The following is a 21,073-nucleotide window of genomic DNA, read 5'->3' as shown; positions in this document are numbered from 1 at the left end:
GGGTTTGTGACAATGGGATGCTTATGGAATAATGGCCCATCCCTTATTCTTCTTGAGTGTTGCTTACTTTCCTAAATATCTCCTCCCACAATCCTCTTCCACAGTCCCCAGTGCTCAATGCTGCCATCTTCCCCACAGGACAATAGAATTCTGGCCCGAGGTCCTTCTTCTTCCTCAGGTTTCTCCTGAATCTTAACAGTCTCTCTGTCCACTCCAGCTCCTACTGACTTCTCAAGAGGGGAAGCGAAACACTGGCCTCAGGTCAGGAGAGGGGGAGGAAGTGGTGGGTACTTCAACTCCATTAGAAGTATCTAAAGTGAAACACATTTTACCATCAACCTTTTTTTTTCTTTTTTTTTTTTATAGTAGTATGGTTTATTAAGCTGTACCTTACGACAGGTGATAAGGCTTGCCCATGGTGCTCTTGGTGCATAAAGCCTGGATGTTCCACTAGTTCTCGTTGAGCAATGACACCAGGACACTGACAGCTAAGGGGATGTTGAACATGAGCTCATCATCTGTCATCTTCACGTGACCAACGGCCACTGCCAGGCACAGAACCCTCTTCATCTGGAACTTGATCATGGATCTCACTTCCTTGACTTTGTCCACATGCTCTCACTGTGGATCAGCAAGAACAAGAACTTGCTAGCTTATGCAGGCCTGGGCCCAGGACTTGTGGGATCTGCTTGATTGAAGACTGAAAAAGGCATCATACTTCTTGGCCAGCTTCTTGACCAGTTTCTTATTCTTGTTGCGTTTCTTCTGTGTCCATATGGGGGATATCCATGGCCTTGCTTGGCCTTGTCATAGTGCAACTGCCTCCCCTCCCCCGCCCCAAGAACACATACAGAGAACTTGGGGTGGGGAGTGGGTGATGGTGCCCGAGAAGTGTTTGTCCCTCTGAGGATCACAGTTCTTCAAACTGATCTGCAGTTCCTCTGTCTGCAAACACTTCTGCGCTCGTGCTGGTTCCCGTGTAAGACTTCTTGCACAGGACGACCCCCACCGCTTCTGGAGGGTGCCACCAGAGAAAAGAGCTCACCGTCAAGCTTAAATACTTGTCACGTGATTTCAATATTCACTTCAAGTTCAGCTGAACCCAGCCCAGTTCAGTCTAGGCTCACTTCTAGTCCAAGATAAAGGTTATACATTCATATCCTTTCTGTCCCAAATTTCAGCTCTACAGCTCTTGAAACTAGTTGTTCAAATGCCTTGAGGTCTTTCTCCAAGAAAACCTCAACAGAAATAGTAATAAAACTTAACTGAGAGATATAAAAGAGATCCCAAGTAAATGGAGAGACATATCATGTTAATGGGAAGGAAGGTAATATCATAAAGATGCCTATTTTCCCTAACTTGAATTATAGTTTCAAAGCAATTGAATCAAAATCATGGAACTTGCTAAACTGATTTCACAATTTGTATGGAAGAATAAAGGGCCCAAAATAGCCAAGATACTTCTGAAGTATCAGATATTAGAACTTAATGTGAAGCTGTGATTGACAATGTTGTAAACATTGAAGGTGAATAGGGGGTAGATATTTACATAATATCAAGTCCTTGAATGATGTTTTTTAGGAATAACATTGATGAGATGCCATAGGCACTTCACTCTTGTTTAAACCAATTAGCCTATGGTTAATTAAATTTGTCTTGTTACATGTCATTTTGCTTAAAGTCACAGAACCTATGATGCCACTGAGGACTTACTGCACCCTGAATACTTACTAATTAGATATCAATAAGTTCAAGATACTTATTACATTACTTTATAGTAGAGATATTTGGAAGACACCAAATTAACAAGTTCATAAAAGTTAACTTCACCAGTACAGGGACAAATCAACATCGTGTGCCTCCATATGTGACATAGAATCGCTTCTGTGATATTCTGGCCAAAAATGCATAATGTAAAGCTAATTATGGGGCAACACCAGACAAATTCCAAATGAGGGACATTCTACTAAATAACTGGTCTGTATTTTTCAAAAGTGTTGAGATCATGAAAAGACAAAAGATGAAGGAATTGTTCCAGATTGAAGAAGACTGAAGAGACATGACAACTACATGCAGACTGTGATCCTGGGTGATGTCCAGGCCCATGAAAGAAACTTGGGACAATTGGCAAAATTCGAATGGAGTGTGTGAATTTGATGATAATATTATATCAGTGCCATTCTCTTGATTTTGATAGTTGTGCTTAACCATTAGGAGTCTATCATTGTTTTTAGGAAATACACACTAAAGTATTGATAAATAATGGAATGTCATGTTTGAAAATTACTCTCTGAAATGGTTCAGAGAAAAAATTACACACACATACATACATGCAGGAAGAGAGAAAGAAGGAGAGAAAGAAATAGAGAAGAGGATGAGAAAGAAAATGTGGTAACATGCTAATAGCTGTGAAGTGGGTGAAGAATATATACTATAGAAATGCTTTGTATTTTTCTCTCAACTTTTCTATAAGTTTAACTTATTTTAAAGCAAAGAGTTAAAAGAATATATTAGGAATTCCTCCAAATAATAAGGAAAGCATAAATGCCACAACCTAAGAATGATGGGGAAATGAATAAACATTTTACACAGGAGGGCATACATGTAAGCAACAGAGCCATGATGATAAATTTCTGATCATCCACAGTACTGATCAAGACTACAGTGAGGTACCATTTTGTTAACTGCCCCAAATTTAAAAATCTGAAAATATCAAGTTTTGGACAGGATTTCATTTCAAGTGATCCATTATTCATTTCTGGAGGGAGCATAATTTGTTACTATTACTCTAAAAAAGTGCATTGTTATCGTTAAGAAAATCGAACATGTTCATGCCCATGACTCAGCAATTCTATCCTAGTATATAGCTAAGACCATTTCTGATGCATATACACCTGGAACATGTACAGCATGCTCATAGCAATACTATTTAAGCAGGAAAAACCTGGAAAGGACCAGGGTACCTGCCAGTGGAAGAGTGGGTAAATGAACTGTGTCACATTCACAACATGAAGAATCTTAGTGATATAATGTGAAATACAAAAGAAAGCCATCCCCTGATCACATACAGCATGATACTGTTTTTGCAAAAGAAAAATAACTAAATTGAGGGAGAACCAAGATGGCGGCGTAGGGAGCGGACCTGTGTGTGCTGCTCTCTCACAGCATCATTGAAACTATCAACTATGAAGTAAACAACCGCCACTCAGAACCATGGGGAAGTTGGCCCAGTGGGAGATCTACAACTGGAGGAAAAGAAAGAAGCGCAGTGAGACTGAGTGGGAGCTACGGAGGCACCAAAACCAGAGGTACGCAGTCACACGCCACGCGGGCTGCAAATGGATTCTCGGTTTTTTACGAACCCTCGAATCCGCTGGGCTTGCTCGGGGCGGGTCTCTGAGGCCCCAGATCCCACAGGGAGAGGCGGCCACGGCCTTGCAGTGGTCGGAGAGCGAGGGAAGCTCTGACACGCGGCTGCTCGCCGGCACCGAGGGACAAGAAGTCCTGGTGTCCCGGGGAGGCGAGGGGTGCGGAGACGCCGCCATCGCTATTTCCTCCACGCTGGCGACTCCCTGTGACCCCGCCCTACCCTCAGGGCTGTGCCAGAGGCACAAGAGGGAATGACTGTGCTTTTACAAACTCTCAAATCCACTGAGCTGGTTCGGGCGGGTCTCTGAGGCCCCAGGCCCCAAGGCGAGAGACAGCACGGCCTTCCAGCGGTCAGAAGACCGAAGGAGGCTCTGGCGCTCGGCTGCTCGCCGGCACTGGAGGACGCAAAGTCCTGGAGTCCTGGATAGGCAAGGGGCCGCTGAGTCTCCGCCCCGGCGACTCCCTGTGACCCCGCCCTACGCAATTTACATTCCCATCTGGGCTGTGCCAGACTCACAAGTAGAAACGCCTTTGCTTTTGCAAACTTTCAAATCCACTGAGCTGGTTCAGGCGGGATCATGAGGCACCAGACCCTACGGGGAGAGGCAGCACGGCCTTGCAGCCATCAGAAAGCGAGGGAGACTCTGTTGCACAGCTGCTCGCCGGCACTGGGGGACACAAAGCCCTGGCAGAGATTCAAGGGGCCGCGGAGACTCAGCCAGTGCTATTTGCTCCGCCATGGCGACTCCCTGAGTCTCAGCCCTAATCAATTTACATCCCCATCCAAGCTGTGCCAGGTGCACAAAAAGACCCACCTGCGCTTTTGCAGCCTATCCCAACAAATTGCAGACTTCAACTGCTCGCAGCCATGAGAGACACACTCAAGAAGCAGACCCAGGAGAACCAGGATGGCGGCATAAGGAAGAGACCTGTGCGTGCTACCTCACACAACAACATCGAAACTACCAAATATCAGACAAACACCTATCATACAGAACCATGAGAAAGTTGGCCCAGTGGAAGCTCTACAACTGGAAGGAGAGAAAGAACATTGAGACTGAGTAGGATGTGACACCAAGTACAGAGCCCAACCCAACAAACTGCAGATTTCAACTCCTCGCATAGAAAGAAGCGCACTGAGACTGAGTAGGATGTGCAGAGGCACCAAGTTCAGAGCCCATCCCAGCAGGCTGCAGATTTCAGCTCCTTACATCTGGGAGGGACGCAATCGGGGGGCAGAGTTGGGTCCGGGGCCGGCCAGGGCTGGGCCTGACTCGGCCGGCACTGTGGAACTGCTGTACCAGCAAGCCCACAAACATGCCCACTGGTCCCAGTCTCTTGTGGGGCGCTGGGGGACAGCAGACAGGCAGTCTGTGCACTTGGTGGAGGGCAGGAGTGCTGGATGTTCAACCACCAGGAACGCCTGGAGATTTTGTCTAGTGGGGAGCCGCCGGCAGGGGACAGAGGGCCAAACTTCCTGTTTCCCTGGTAAGGCTGGGATGGCCCCGGTGAGGTCGGGATGGCCCCGGTGAGGTCGAAACGGCCCCGGTGTGGTAGGGACGACGCCGGTGAGGTTGAAACAGCCCCCGTGAGGTAGGGACGACCCCAGTCAGGTCGAAACGACCCCGGTGTGGTAGGGACGACCCCGGTGAGGTTGAAACGGCCCCGGTGTGGTAGGGACAACCCCGGTCAGCTTGAAACGGCCCCCGTGAGGTAGGGACGACCCCGGTGAGGTTGAAACGGCCCCCGTGAGGTAGGGACGACCCCAGTCAGGTCGAAACGGCCCCGGTGTGGTAGGGACAACCCCGGTGAGGTTGAAACAGCCCTGGTGTGGTAGGGACAACCCCGGTCAGGTTGAAACGGCCCCGGTGTGGTAGGGACGACCCCGGTGAGGTTGAAACAGCCCCCGTGAGGTAGGGACGACCCCAGTCAGGTCGAAACGGCCCCGGTGTGGTAGGGACGACCCCGGTGAGGTTGAAACGGCCCCCGTGAGGTAGGGACGACCCTGGTCAGGTCGAAACGGCCCCGGTGTGGTAGGGACAACCCCGGTCAGGTTGAAACAGCCCTGGTGTGGTAGGGACAACCCTGGTCAGGTTGAAACGGCCCCGGTGTGGTAGGGACAACCCCGGTCAGGTTGAAACGGCCCCGGTGTGGTAGGGACGACCCCGGTGAGGTTGAAACGGCCCTGGTGAGGCTCAGACGGCCCTGGTGAGGTTGAGACTACTCCAGTGAGGTTGGGACAAATAAAGGGGACCAGTATGGACTGATGAACAGGGGTAGATACAGAAGCAGAGCAACATTGAACAGAATGTTAAACTACAGTGGGAAGCCTGGGGAGGGTTGGGGGGGGATTAAGAGACCAACTGAAGGACTTATATGCATGCATATAAGATTAACCAATGGACACAAGACACGGGGCGGGGGGTGCGGGGGGTTGGGGCCGGGGGAATGTCAAGGGGGGGAAAAAGGAGACATATGTAATACTCTTTGTAATACTTTAAGAAATAAAAATTATTAAAATAAAAAAATAAAAAAAAGAAAAATAACTAAATTGAAACAAATGATGAATATGTAGTAGATTAATAAAATTTTATATTAAAAAAACTCAAGGGAGTAGTGGACACACAAGATATATATTTTTATTACCATAGAGAACACCTACCTTAAGGATGAATTGATGTTTCTATAGTTAGAAAAAATATTATTTTGTAACATTTAATTAAAAACTTTTTATTTTTATTTCATCCATCAAGTTTCTAAAGTCTTAGGGTTCACTCAGCCTTATCTAGGATACCTGTTATACAGATACTAGAGGCCTGATGTACGAAATTCGTGTAAGGGGCTCAGTCCTCACATCCCCAGCTGCCTCAGCTGGCCCTTGCAGCCTTGGCTTCGTCCAGAAGGTCGTCTGGATAGTCGTTCTGCTGTTCAGTCTAATTAGCATATTAGCTTTTTATTATATAGGATGGCCTGTAATTTATTATGAACAAAATGAGAAATTTTAGAAACTAAAATATAAGCTCCATGAGAACAGAAATTTTTGTCTTCTGTGTTCACTATTATATCTCAAGGACATATAATAATGCTTGGCATATCAAAGACAATCAATAAATAATATTTACCCATAATTAATGTTGAATGAATGAAAACCTTGATTAGCCAGTTAAAAGGTAACATTGCAGTAACATGAAATGTCCAGTGGGTGGAGCCCATGTTGCATTTTGTTCACAGTGTACACAAAGCAAAGGTTCAACATATTTTGGATGAATTTTTCCATGTCCTTGGGTGAATTTTAGGTGGTTCTGTGGGAACTCTGTAATAAGCTTAGATTTTCTTTGAAGTATTAATTGGTACCAAGATTTTAGTGTCCAATAGTTTTCTAACAGAAAATTTAAATCATTTGGTTATTTAATTAATGTCAAGTGGAAAGGTTTTACTCTCTACCGAATTCAACTAGATGGTTAAATTTTGTTGCATTTATTTCTGGGTCAAAGAACTAAGAACATTAAAGAATGAGAAAATCTGTTTAAAAGAGAATGAGAGGTTAAAATGTGGTAAAGAGTGTACCATGAATGCTAACTATGCTGACACCTTCTGAAGGACAATAGAATCAAAGCAATTCCCCCCATCACTTAGTTTAAAAGGCCTGGCACTCATGTAAACACAGCATAGTGATAATTAATTAAAGTAATTGATTTACTTAGTTTCCTTTCTTGAGTCAGTTAACTGGATGCTCCTCCTCATGTGGCTCTGTATATCTGTTAACTGGGCTCATTTCTCTCCCCTTCCCATTTTGGAAACCTTTCATTGTGCTCTCTGGAACTCAGGATCTGCCACATGCAGAATTCTTAAGGCCTTCACTTCTCTGAATATTCACTTTAGGATTTTGCTCAGTAGAAACCCGGCTCTTCATGAGGACCCTGCTTCCCCTCGGCCCTCTCTCTTGCTGTGTTCCCTCCCGCGCCCTCGCCCTCATACCACTGGCGGGAGGGGTGGGAGGTGCCTGCCAGCTCCCATGCCATCCCCACCATTCTCCCTTCCATCTCCAGAAAACTCCAACTTTGAAGTCCTTGCCTCAGACTATTCCACAACCCCTGCTTGCCGCAGTCATCTACTTCCTGTCCCTTCTCTTAATTTCTTTAATATTTTTAGCTTCTGGTTCACTGCCATTTCCTCTTAAAATTCCTGTGACAATTTTAGCTTTTCAGCATCCAGATAAATGATCCTTTCAACACTTAATGCTCTTGGTTCCTTAACCTCCTCTTGTCCAGGGATCTTGTCCCTTTCCTTATCTCAGTCATTCTCTCTCAGGGTCATACCCTTGCCCTTGTGTTTACCAAAGCAACATTAACCTCATCCAAGCACCCACTTTCCAACCCCCACATTCCTGTCTTTCTAGCTCACTCCCTCTGAGGCCCTGGCTCACTTTTCTAACCCACCAGATCTTCAATTCATAGATTTGACTACATTTTTGTCCCCTCAACCTCCCTCATTTTACAGCCTTGCCTGGCCTGAGTTCCATGCTTTGACATTACATTAACTCCCTTGCCAACTCTGGGATGTCCTTGTGTCTGGAAAACCCCAATCCTCGTTAGATCTAATTATCTGCTTACTCCATGCCTGCCTCCTGGCAGCTGAACATGACTGGATAAAACCCACAGCCATGACTAGTGGGCTCAAGGGAAATTATCGCCATTCACCTCGCAGGGACCCGTCCTGCTGCCTGGCCGTCTACTTTATCTTCCTACTCCATTCCTTCTTCCACTTTTCTAGACCATTTATTCATCAAGTTTCAAACTGTGCATTTAAAAAACTGAACAGATGAGAGCAGACTAAAACTTAATAGAGTGCACAGCATATAATAAGGGTAAATATTATTTCAGGAAATGCTTGTTTCAGTTGTATATACACATATTTATATGTGCATGTGTGCTGGATTAGGATGTAAGATGCATTTTGTGCTAAAAAAAAAAGTTAAAGGTATACAATTATTTCACATCTTCTCTCCTTAAATTTGTATCACCTCCTCATCTTCTCACTGCTGTCCAGTGACATTTTACTAAGAAATTAGGAGGAGTTAGAAGAGAACTTGTCCACCTGCCAACCTGCTGGTTACCATGCTCCACTCTCCTTCCGGTTACTCTCTGTTCCCGCTCTATGTCAGCTCAGTCCTCCACTTATCTCCTAGATCCAATAAATCCTAAACCCCTCAAAGACATTGCTTATTGATTATCGAGTAATTAGGACCTCTGTAAGGTTCTTTCTCCAGAATTATTAATTTCCTCCTCTCTGCTAGATAGATCATCCTTAATAATATGAAACATTTCAAAATAGTTCCCATCTTAAAAACAAATATACAAGCCAAACAAAGCCTTTGGTGGCTCCCCTCTAGCTACTGTGTCATTTCTCTACTCCTTTTTACAGCAAAACTCTTTTTAAAGAGTTGTCTACACACACTGTCCCTGAGGTCTCTTCTCCCATTATCCAATAAGACTTGTACTCTCACTGTTCTGCCAAACAATTATATAAGGTTATCAGTGACCTCCTCTTCCCTAAATCCAGTCAGCGAACTTTCCAGAGAGAGAGACCACTCTCTCCTCTTTGAAACACTTTTCCCTCTTAACTGTCAAGGACACCAAGTGCTGCATTCCTGGTTTCCCCTAGAGTCTACCTCCTTCTTCACACGTTGTGAATGTTGGAGTTGCCCATGTTGGCGTTGGAGTGCCTAAGGTCTCAGACCTCTTCTCTTGTTTACTTATATTTATCTCTTGGAGATTTCATCTAGGCTCATGGCTTTAAATAGCACCTATATACCAATGATTTCCAAATTTATAGGATGCAGACCTTTCCCCTGAAACTTCCTCCTCAACCCCTCCACTTGGGCACTTAATAGGCATCTCAAATTAAAACTGAATGCCCGCCTTGCTCCTCCCACAGTCTTCCCCATATCCGTTAACAGAACCTCTGAATTTGTAGTTGCTCAGGGCCTGTACCTTAGTGCCAGCCTTGGCTTCTCTCTTTCTTTTATACACTACGTACATCCATTTGATATCACGAAATCCCATTGGCTCTATCTTCAAAATATAACCTGAACTCAAGCACTTTTCACCACTGTAGGGCGCGGCCAGAGTGTTTTGGACAGGTTCAAGCCTTGGACTACTCAGAGGGCACAGTCCTCTCATTGCCACGTGCAAGTCCCAGCTTGGATGGCAGAGCCCTCCCAGCACAATTAGCCAATAGCTATAGCTGTAAGCTTGAACCTGTGGTCCGAACACGTGGCCCCACGTGCCTGAGTGATAGAGTTCAGGTGCATGTAGTTGAGTGGGACTGAAACCACGAGAATGTTGTAAATAACTTGATCACGCCCTTACTTTGCCTTGTGGCCTCTGCTATATAAAATAAAGACACGGCTTGTGGGCGCTGGCGCTGTCTCCTCATCAGGGAAGCAGCGTCCCACCGAGACCCAGCTTTCATTCTCATATCTGTCTTTTCTAAGCCTTTCACCACCCCCACTCAGGGTCACTGAACCAGGCTGAGCTGGCATGGCACATAAGGTGCCCTGGGGCTGAGTATGCCATGGCCGTGCCAGCTCCCCACACACCACCTTTACATCTTCCACCCTGGGACCACGCCTAGGTGTGTGATAGGTATTAGGGATACAAACATGAAAAGGCATGCTTGGGTGAACTCATCTGATTAGTTATTAGAATACAGCAGATTAGTTTCATAATAAAGAAATAATCACTGTAGGGTGAGACATGGGATTTGAAAAACTTTGTAACTAAATTGGCATTTGAACTGGATCTTGAAGGATGAGTGGAAGTTGGCCAGGTGAATACAAGTGGAAGAGAGTTTCAAGCAGAGAGGGTAGGGCACGGAGGTGTGATGTGATCTGGGAATGGTCAGGGGTTTGAGAAGGTTGAAAACATTTCCCTTTCAGTGACATGCCCTAAATGCTAATGGTGGAGCATTTGAAGGAGAACCAGGGCATAGATGTTTTCAAGAAGCACTTTCAGTTCATTCCATTATCAATTTGAAAGCAAATTCTGGTAAAATATGTGTTATATAGTGACATACATAATATCTTGATGAATGACATCCTGACTGTCAAAATCTATAAATAATCCTAATGTTTGTAGTACTTGAAAGCCTATCTGTATATATAAAAGCCTAAGCAACTCAGAGAGGAAGATGGCAGCATAGGTAAAACACCGGAGACTGCCGCCGTGGACAACCACTTCAAAAATACAACTAAAAGTCGGAGCGGACATCAACCAGAATCACGGGAAGGCTGGCTGAGGAGAGTCTCTTCAACTAGAAGCAAAAACAACAGCATTCCGACGCTCAGCGGAGGCGCAGTGTGGAAAATTTAAAGGTACGGCGGTGCGGTGGTGAGGGTGCGCGCGCAAAGCGGGCTGGCAGCTGAGGGCGCGATTGTCGTTTTCAATCAGGAGTGAATCTCAGACTCTGGGCTACAGATCCGGGCGAGTCTCTAGGGACCCAGACTCAAACGGGAGAAGCGGGACTGTCTGGCTACGGCCCCTCCGAGGTTTGCAGCGATTGCTGGGACAGAGAGGCAGAGCCCCTGGGGATGGACTGAGAGCGGCCATAGCTGCTCCCTCCCCCCCCGCCCTGTTGAGCCCGCCCCGCCCAAACCCTGCGCACAACCATTTGCCCACCGCCTCAGGCAAGGGCTGGACTAGCACCTCCCCTGAGGACTGAAGTTTTCCCACAGCTGATTTCCACCGCCAGTCGGCCTGATGGTCAAATCCCTCTAGTGTTAAGTACAACAATTAAGGCTTCGCTAGAACAAGACTGCGCACAGAGACCACAAGGGGGTGCACCAAGAAAGCATAAAAGATTCGGAGACAAAAAAACATGACAGAAATGGAGGATATGGAGCTAAGAATCGCAATTTTGAGGGCTTGCCATAAATTTGTGCAGAGCCTCACGAAAACTAATGAGACCCTCGATGCTACGATAAAGAAATTAGAAAGTAAGCATACACGGACTGAAATAAAGAATATTATACCCAATAGCAGACCAGAGGAGTGCAAGAATCAAACCAAAGATTCGACAAAAAACACCCAATTGGAAAAGCAAAATGAAAAAAGAATCCGAAAGTGTGAAGATAGTGTAAGGAGCCTCTGGGACAGCTTTAAGCGGACTAATATCAGAGTCATTGGAGTCCCAGAAGATGAGAGACAGCAAGATATTGAAAACCTATTTCAAGAAATAATGGCAGAAAACTTCCCACACCTAGTGAAAGAAATGGACTTACAGGTCCAAGAAGCGAAGAGAACCCCAAACAAAAGGAATCCAAAGAGGACCACACCAAGACACATCATCATTAAAATGCCAAGAGCAAAAGACAAAGAGAAAATCTTAAAAGCAGCAAGAGAAAGAGGCTCAATTACCTACAAGGGAATACCCATACGACTGTCAGCTGATTTCTCAACAGAAACTTTGCAGGCCAGAAGGGAATGGCAAGAAATATTCAAAGTGCTGAATACCAAGAACCTACAACCAAGATTACTTTATCCAGCAAAGCTATCATTCAGAATTGAAGGTCAGATAAAGAGCTTCACAGATAAGGAAAAACTAAAGGAGTTCATCACCGCCAAACCAGTATTATATGAAATGCTGAAAGGTATCCTTTAAGAAGAGGAAGAAGAAAAAGGTAAAGATACAAATTATGAACAACAAATATGCATCTATCAACAAATGAATCTAAGAATCAAGTGAATAAATAACCTGATGTACAGAATGAACTGGTGACTATAATGAATCAGGGACATAGAAAGGGAATGGACTGACTATTCTTGGGGGGGAAAGGGGAATGGGAGATTCGGGAAGAGACTGGACAAAAATCATGCACCTATGGATGAACTCAGTGGGTGGGGAGTGAGGGTGGAGGGTGGGGTGGAAGCTGGAAGGAGGGGAGTTATGGGGGGAAAAAAGAGGAACAAATGTAATAATCTGAACAATAAAGATTTAAAAAAAAAAAAAAAAGCCTAAGCAACTGACTGGATGACCAAATGACTGGCTGATAGCTATGACACATACTGACCACTGCGGGCAGACGCTCAATGCAGGAGCTGCCCCCTGGTGGTCAGTGTGCTCCCACAGCCAAGCTCCCGTGGCTGGCCAACCTCCCGCAGTCCCTCCCCCCCCACCCCCCGGCCGGCCGCAATTGGGACTGGGTGAGATGGCCCCGATTGCCTGCCAGGCTGAGGGACCACACCCATGCACAAATTCATGCACTGGGTCTCTAGAATAGTAATATAGTCCATTTTACCCAGAGGTTTGAAACAAATACAAGCGCATTGCTTTGGCTGTTAGTAGTTTCATGTTAATGAATTTAATGAGCCTTATTGAATACCTTTCATATACCCCAAACTGTGTAAAGTGTTGTAAGGAATAAAAAAATAAAAAAGTCAAGCTATCAAGGCACAAAAAGACATGGAGGCACCTTAATTTCATGTTACTAAGTGAAAGAAGCCAGTCTGAGAAGGCTACAAATGATATGATTCCCACCATATGACATTCTGGAAAAGGCAAAACTATAGGGTCAATGAAAAGATCAGTAGTTGCCAGGAGTGAGGAAGAGGAGAGATGAATAGGGAGATAGTGGAGGATTTTTAGGGCAGTGAAAATACTCTGTATGATACTATAATGATAAATATATGTCACCATACACTTGTCTACAAGTACTGAATGTACAATACCAAGAATGAACCCTAAGATAAACTATGGACTTTGGATGATTAAGATGTCTCATTCTTGGTTTAAAAGTATACCATTCTGGTGAATTATATTGATAACGGGGGAGTCTGTGCATATGTGGGGGCATTTCATATATAGGAAATCTCCCTACCCTTTTCTCAATTTGGTTGTAAGCCTAAAACTTCTCTTAAAAAAATAAGTTAAAAAAGTCAAGATTCATGTTCTTAAGGGGCTTATTGTCTTTTAAGGAGTGATATGATAGAAAAATACATAGACCACTGACCAGAAAGAATATACCAGTAGTTTACCTTCCTGAAAATGTTCATTGGAGAAGTGTTAAACCAGTAAATAAAACAATAACTCATAATAATTAATTAGATGATTTAAAATACTTGCATTCACCAATCTGCAAAATTAATCTATCCATGTCAGAAAGCTCTGACCTGGAAATCCATTCCCCCCTGCCTATCTTTCTGTTTCAGAGAATGAAGTGTTTCTTTTCTTGTGGGAGGTCAGTCTCACACCCTATTCCCTTGACCATTCTCTGCAGGATTCCTCTGGATGTTGCTTCATCATTTACTCACACATGTATTCATTTGGCAGACATTGGTTACCTCTGTGTCAGGCACTGTGCTGGGGGAGAAGAAAAGAAATAGACACAATGCAATAGACACAATGCAAGGCAACAAGGAGGCCATGTTTAGTGTGCTTGCTTTGTCTTCCACCTTTTCTCTTTCAGTGGCTTCTCCTAGTTTCCAATATGCTTATAACTCTCCCACCCTAATATAATTTTTCTTATGACTCTGGAACCACTATTTCTCTTCCTTGCCCACCCCAATATTACCATATTTCTTTTCTTCCCTTCTCACTCAGGCTTCTGTGGGAGCTGTCCTGCACTCCCTGCCTCCCCTTCCTCACCTGCCTTTCACTTACCCCTTGTCTGCAATTTGGCTTCAGCCTCCATCATTCCACTGAAGCCTCCCTGCCGACATACACGTCAGCCCAATGGCATGTATTTGGCCACATCCAACGATTACTTTTCTGTTCTTATCTTTTTGGACCCTCTGCTGTAATGATCACTCTTGATTTCTTTTTCTTTCAAACTCTCTGGCCTTGACTTGGAGGAACTACTCACCGCTGGTTATGCAATTACATCCTGCTTTCTTTGATCATCTTCCTGCACTATTCCTCCCTTGCCTTTTCTCTGTGACCCTGAGCTCTGTTCTTGGTTCTTGGCTTCTTCTTCCATATATGGTCCTCAAGCAAACTCATTTGCTCTTATGGTCTTAGATTTCTGACTCTGATTATAAGAGCCTGGGTTGCATATCACACTGCCAGCTGTATATATCTGCTTATATGTCAGACTATGTACTACTTATAATAGCAACTTGATGTCCCCAATATATTGAAACTCTACATGTTAAAACTGAAACTCATTTTTTCCCTATCCCACCCCAAACCTGCTTCTTCTTTATCTACTCATTACTTTCTTCTCTTTCCCTCTCCCTGCTAATTCTGTCATCATCAAGGATGCTGGTCCTTGATCTATTTCCTGAATTGATCCCCTTCTCTTCATCTCTATCACGGTTGCTCTCGTTCAGGCCTCCACCACCCCTTGCTTATATCACGTGTAGCTTTTAGCCTATGCCATACTGTTTTGTGCCTCTGTGCCTTTAGTTGCCTTTTGCCCTTTCTTAAACTGAGAGACTTATTCATCCTTTAAGACTCATCCTTCAAGAATCATCTTCTAGATCTAGGAAGTCTTTTCTGAACTATGCAAACTTTTATTTTATTTTATTCAATTTCTTTTACTGCATTCACTTTAAAAAAAGAAGTTATCTACTTATGTATCTTTTACCTCAATATACAGTAAATTCTGTGAGAGACCATGCTTTCTTCATCTTTGTTCTCCTCATACCAAACTCAGTGCCTTGCATATTTATTGAACCTAAATATAGTTAAGATTTCCCCACTTAGTTGCAATCCACAAGCTTTACTACGTCACAAGATGCTTGGCCTTTTTCTCTTATTAAACAAACACTGACTGAGTGCTTCCTATGTGTTGGCTCTGGGAAGCAGTGGTCACAATGCCCTGAGAATGGCAAGTGGATTACGATGGCCATAGTGGGCCATGGGGGGAGGTGAGTGGGAGGATCAAAACCGAGATGTAATCCATGGCTGTGCTCACAATAGCTTTTGTTCAGAAAGAAGAGCATTTTATGTGGCAGAATGAAAAAGGCTGATGAGGGCAAGTTTGGAAACAGAAGTCTTTTATAGAAGCAAAATTTTTCATTTAAATCACACCTCATTATGATGTGTCTGGTTGGGTTGTACTAATTTTCCAATAGCAGATCATTGTTTTAAAGTATGTATTGGATTGTATTGATTCATGTATTCATTTCATAACCTTTATTAGTGACTATAATATATATAGAGGCCTGGTGCACAACATTTCGTGCACTGGGCGGGGGGGGGGGGGGGGGCGGGGGTCCCTCAGCCCGGCCTGCACTCTCTTGCAGTCTGGGACCCCTCACTCCTTACCGCCTGCCTACAGCCTTGAGCCTGACTTCTGGCTAAGCAGCGCTCCCACACTGACCACCAGAGGGCAGCTCCTGTGTTGTGCATCTGCCCCCTGGTGGTCAGTGCGCATCATAGTGACCGGTTGTTCTGCCGTTCGGTCGATTTGCATATTAGGGTTTTATTATATAAGATGGTATCTTGGGGATTCCAGAGAACTAGACACCATGCCTGGCCTCAGAAAACTTGTGGTCTAGTGGTGTACTGGGCACAGGAGTGGAAGAACGTGACTCAGGGGCATTGCTGTGGGAGGGGTGAACACAGGCTGCTGTGGAGCCCAGAAGGAGACTGACCTCTCAGAGGGGCGTTGGGAGCCCAGAGAAGGCAGTTTGAGCAATGACTTGGAGCTGAATTTTGAAGGATGAGTAAGAATTAACCTCAGTGGGAACAGCTTGTGCCAAGACTCAAATGAGACCACTGAGTGTGCAGTAGCTTGGTTTTATGCTGCAACCGAAGGTAGGACCAGGAATGAGGTTGAAGTTTAAATTTTATTTTCAAGGGGATGTCACAGAAAAAAGTGGAATTCTGCCCACCTTCATGAACAGATTAGATAGAACAGGGTAATTACTGTGCTGCATATTTAAGAAACTAAAGCGTAAACAATGAGACAAATCATCAAAACCACCAGGGCTCTTGGTGAAAATATTCCTAAGAGAAGAAAGGTTAGTGAGTCTTTCTATAGTCACCAGTCCATCTTTCTTGGTTTGGATCTGCCTCTGGCTCATACTCAAAAATTGAATCTGAGAAATCCTGCCATTTCCCAGAGGGCCAATAGTTCCTGTAATAACTACTCCCCAGACATTTCCTGGATATGATAAACTTTCTAGTTCCATAGTTACAGATTTATAAATCAAAGATTTTCCTCCATGTTTTTCTTCCATGTGAGCATTACCCTGAGGCAAGGTAATGACAAGCCTGGCAGAGATGGCCTGGGAGGGAGGGGGTGGTGGTGGGAGTAGCGGGGTGGGGGGGGGGGGGCGGCTCTAGCAGTGGTGTTTTGTGGCTGCAATACTATCCTCCAGCAGGAACAGACTCGGTCAAGGTTTTATTTTATTTTATTTTTCAGAATAACTTGGGTTTCTCCTCAAAACAAACCAATTACTCACCTAGCAAAAGTGTCTGGGTTGTATTTACGGATGTCTGCCTTCAGGCTAAGAGATGTGATGCTGTCTGTGAAGGATGAGGAAAGAATATCGTTTTAGAATAATAGATGTACAACACCCCGAAGGTGGTTTCAGTTTCTGTGCTGGGTTTCAGGAGTGCTATGAATGAGAGCATGTTCTTTTCCAATGGAAGCGACACCACCAGTTTCCCAGTGGCTGGTATATGTTTCTTCCAATGTGCCTTTGGCCTTTGAGACTGAGGAAGAAGCCACATGCCTTTCTTTTTCACAGAATAATCTTTACTATGTTTAGATTCTTTGAGTAGGTTTTGGTTTTTTATCTATTTTCTATCTGGATGCCTCTTTTTGAAGGGGGCAGAGGGTGCGCCTAGGATGAGTCTGTCTGTAGTACTATTGCCTTATGTCATAAGCAGTCATACTTCTGTGGCCCCAAATGTAGGCCAAATGCTGTTTAAAGAAATGTTAGTATTTCTATTCAAATTTTAAATATATTAATTTTGCCTGCACATTAGTCCTTATATTTAAGCATGTTTAAAGAACTGTTAAGGGGGGTGGGCAGGTGAGAGAAGGGAATCCTAATGTATGGTGACAGAAGATTTGACTTTGGGTGGTGGGCACATGGTGCAATATACAGAAACCCATACCTGAAACCTATATGATCATGTTGGCCAATGTCACCCCAATAAATTTAATAAATAAAAAATTACTGAAAAAATTTTCCTACCAAAAAAAAAAGAAAAAAAAAGAAATGCTAAATAAAAAGCGTTCTTCACAAAAATATGCATTGATAATAAGGTCAAACTGTAGAAGATTTAATAAAAATATAAAATCAATTAGTTAATACCAAGTATCTCCACATAGCTGCTAGTCTGTTAATCTCAAATCTAGCATGTCCAAAACGGGACCAATTAATTTCTCTCCCCTTTGGTGGAGGCATTATGTTCTCCCAACCTCCAAAGGAAGGTAGCATGATGATTAGGGAAGTGCATTGGTTTTTTAACTCAGGCAGAACTAGTTGGGCCGGCTAGCTTTAAGAACTTTGCAAGGTGGTTACCTTCTCTGACCATCTGTTTTCTTATCTGTGGAAATGGAATAATTCCCACCTCACAGGGTTGTAATGAGGATTAAAGGAACTATCAAATGTAAAGCAAGTAATACAAAGTCATAAGTATGAAAAATTCTGGTATCATCTCTTACTCTCCTTTTCTCTTTATTCCCAATAATCAGTCTTCAACAAAGTCATGTAATTTCTTTTCTTGGAAATACTTCACATATGTTTCCCTTCATATTCTTATGGCTATGAGCTTATGACATTACTAGAGGCCTGATGCCCTGGTGGAGTTCCTCAGCCAGGCCTATGGGGATTGGGCCGAAATTGGCTCTCTGACATCCCCTGAGGGGTCCCAGATTTCAAGAGGGGGCAGACCACACCAAGGGATCCCACCTGTGCACGATCGGGGTGGGGAGAGACCGAGGGAGGGCTCCAGGGCGTGTCTGGCCCGTCTCGTCCAGTCCCAATCATCAGACCCCAGCAGCAAGCTAACCTACCAGTTGGAGCATCTGCTTTCTGGTGGTCAGTGCGCATGATATTGACTGATTGAATGGTTGAACAAACAGTCGGATACTTAGCACATTAGGCTTTTCTTTCTTTATTTCTTTCTTTATTTTTATATATATGATTTTTTTTTAAAATATATTTTATTGATTTTTTACAGAGAGGAAGGGAGAGAGATAGAGAGTTAGAAACATCGATGAGAGAGAAACATCGATCAGCTGCCTCCTGCACATCTCCTACTGGGGATGTGCCCCCAACCCAGGTACATGCCCTTGACCGGAATCGAACCTGGGACCTTTCAGTCCGCAGGCTGACGCTCTATCCACTGAGCCAAACCGGTTTTGGCTATATATATGATTTTATTATTATTTTTTTTTATTGATTTCTTACAGAGAGGAAGGGACAGAGATAGAGAGTTAGAAACATCGATGAGGGAGAAACATCGATCAGCTGCCTCCTGCACATCTCCTACTGGGGATGTGCCCGCAACCAAGGTACATGCCCTTGACCGGAATCGAACCTGGGACCTTTCAGTCGGCAGGCCGATGCTCTATCCACTGAGCCAAACCGGTTTTGGCACATTAGGCTTTTATTATATAGGACTAGAGGCCCGGTTCATGACATTTGTGCATAAGAGGGGGGGTTTCCTCAGCCTGGCCTGCACCTTCTTCAATCCAGAACCCCTTGGACATCCCTCTTGCAATCCAGGACCCTAGCTCCTAACCAGTCACCTGCCTGCCTGCCTGATCCCCCTGACTGCTCTCCCCTGCCAGCCTGTTTGCCCTAACTGCTCTCCCCTGCCAGCTTGATTGCCCCTAATTACCTCTGTCTAGGCCCCACCACCATGGCTTTGTCCAGAAGATGTCCAATCTAATTAGCATATTACCCTTTTATTAGTATAGATACCTGGATTATTGCAAAAATGCTAAACTAGTATCTATTTATTCTCTTCTACAAAAATTTTTTCCCCTTACTTTTGGAAAGTAATTCTGAAGTTTTCTTAGAACACTGATTTCCACATGCCACTTTTTAATGTTAGAACTTTATTGACTCCTTGATTTTTAAAAAATTAATATATTTTTTTTTATTTCAGAGAGGAAGGGAGAGGGAGAAAGAGACAGAAACATCAATGATGAGAATTATTGATTGGCTACCTCCTGCATGCTCCCTACTGGGGATTGAGCTTGCAACCTGGGCATGTGCCCTTGACCAAAATCGAACCCAGGACCCTTCAGTCAGCAGGCCAATGCTTTATGCACTGAGCCAAACTGGCTAGGGTAACTCCTTAATTTTTTTAGAATCATGTTTAATCACCTGTTTGACTTTTAGTACCTGGAGAGGAGGCAGTGTGTTCTAGTGGGAAAAGCACAGATTTTGGATTAGAACAAAAATAGATCCAAACCCTGTGTACAAGGTGAATATCTATTAGGTTTTGAAAAAGCAACCTAAGCTTTCAGAATATCAGCTTACTCAACTATATATAATGGCTATTTGTGCAGTAACGACCTAACTAGTATCAGACTGGTGAAGCCCTCTGAATGGGCTTGTATGGAGAGAATGTAGTGAATGGATTCAGTCAGAAGAATATACATGAACTACAAAAATAAAATGAAGTTGTGGAGTCTGGTTTTTCTTAACAATGCATGTGAAGAGAAAAATATTTCAAGTTTTATCAGACTTAAAAGATATGGACATTTTCTTCTCACATTCTTTTAAAGAAATCATGTCTGATCCAAGTGCATGACACTCTTGGGTAGAGAATAATGGGAAGTGTTAACTCTATAAATCTTTTCTTTCTTTACAAATTTATTAGAGCCACCTATTCTAAATGGCTATGGGTGAGGGAAAATGTCCAATCCAATTTGTTTGAAATAGAGGGTTCATGACAGGGAATGACTGGATCAGTCTCCACTTTATTGAGCTGCTCATCCAGGGCCTGCTGTGATACGGCTACTGGCAGCTCCCCAATGCAGTCCACTCTAATCAGCTTCTTTACTCTTTGTTTCCCAGACACATTCTGCCCCAAGGTATTCTTGCTTGTATTTTCTTCTCCACCTAGCCAATGTCTACACATTAGTCAAAGCACAATGAAAGCATGTACTACCAGCATAAAGCCATTCTTTTTTTAAAAAAATATATTTTATTGATTTCTTACAGAGAGGAAAGGAGAGGGATAGAGAGCCAGAAACATCGATGAGAGAGAAACACCGACCAGCCGCCTCCTGCACACTCCCTACTGGGGATGTGCCTACAACCAAGGTACATGCCCTTGACCGGAATCGAACCTGGGACCCTTCAGTCTGCAGACCGATGCTCTATCCACCGAGCCAAGCCGGTCAGGCATAAAGCCATTCTTGATTACCTCAGCTCATATTACGTTTCTTTTTTTTTTTGTTGGTCTGAAATTATGGAATTGACTATCCATATAGGATTAACAAACATTGGAGAGGTCCAGTGTCTGGGGAACCTACCTTCAAATCAGTCAGAATTGTAAGGATACCAACCTCTGTGACCTTCGCATTTGAACTTCTGTAGTTTTCTGGAGTGCCTAGCAATACAATGATCATCCTATACTAAAGAGCTAATATGCTAATTAGACCAAACAGCCGAACAACCTTCCAGACATCCTTCGGATGACCTTCTAGACAAAGCCGAAGCTTCAAGGGCTGGCCAAGGCTGCGAGAGGCTGCAAGGGCCAGCTGGGGCTGTAAGGGGCTGCAAGG

At 44.1% G+C, this 21,073-nt stretch overlaps 1 pseudogene; it reads right to left on the bottom strand.

Annotated features, from left to right (window-relative positions):
* Nucleotides 1-390: 390 nt before the first annotated feature.
* On the bottom strand, nt 391-18,380 carry LOC139006376 (large ribosomal subunit protein uL1 pseudogene; annotated as a pseudogene).
* Between the last annotated feature and the right edge of the window lie 2,693 nt (nt 18,381-21,073).

The sequence above is a fragment of the Myotis yumanensis genome, unplaced genomic scaffold, assembly GCF_028538775.1.
Source record: "Myotis yumanensis isolate MYYU_CA2020_CCGP unplaced genomic scaffold, mMyoYum1.0.hap1 SCAF_3, whole genome shotgun sequence".
Taxonomy (NCBI): Eukaryota; Metazoa; Chordata; class Mammalia; order Chiroptera; family Vespertilionidae; genus Myotis; species Myotis yumanensis.
The sequence above is the reverse complement of the archived record's forward strand: the minus strand, read 5'-3'. Positions and strand labels throughout refer to the sequence as shown.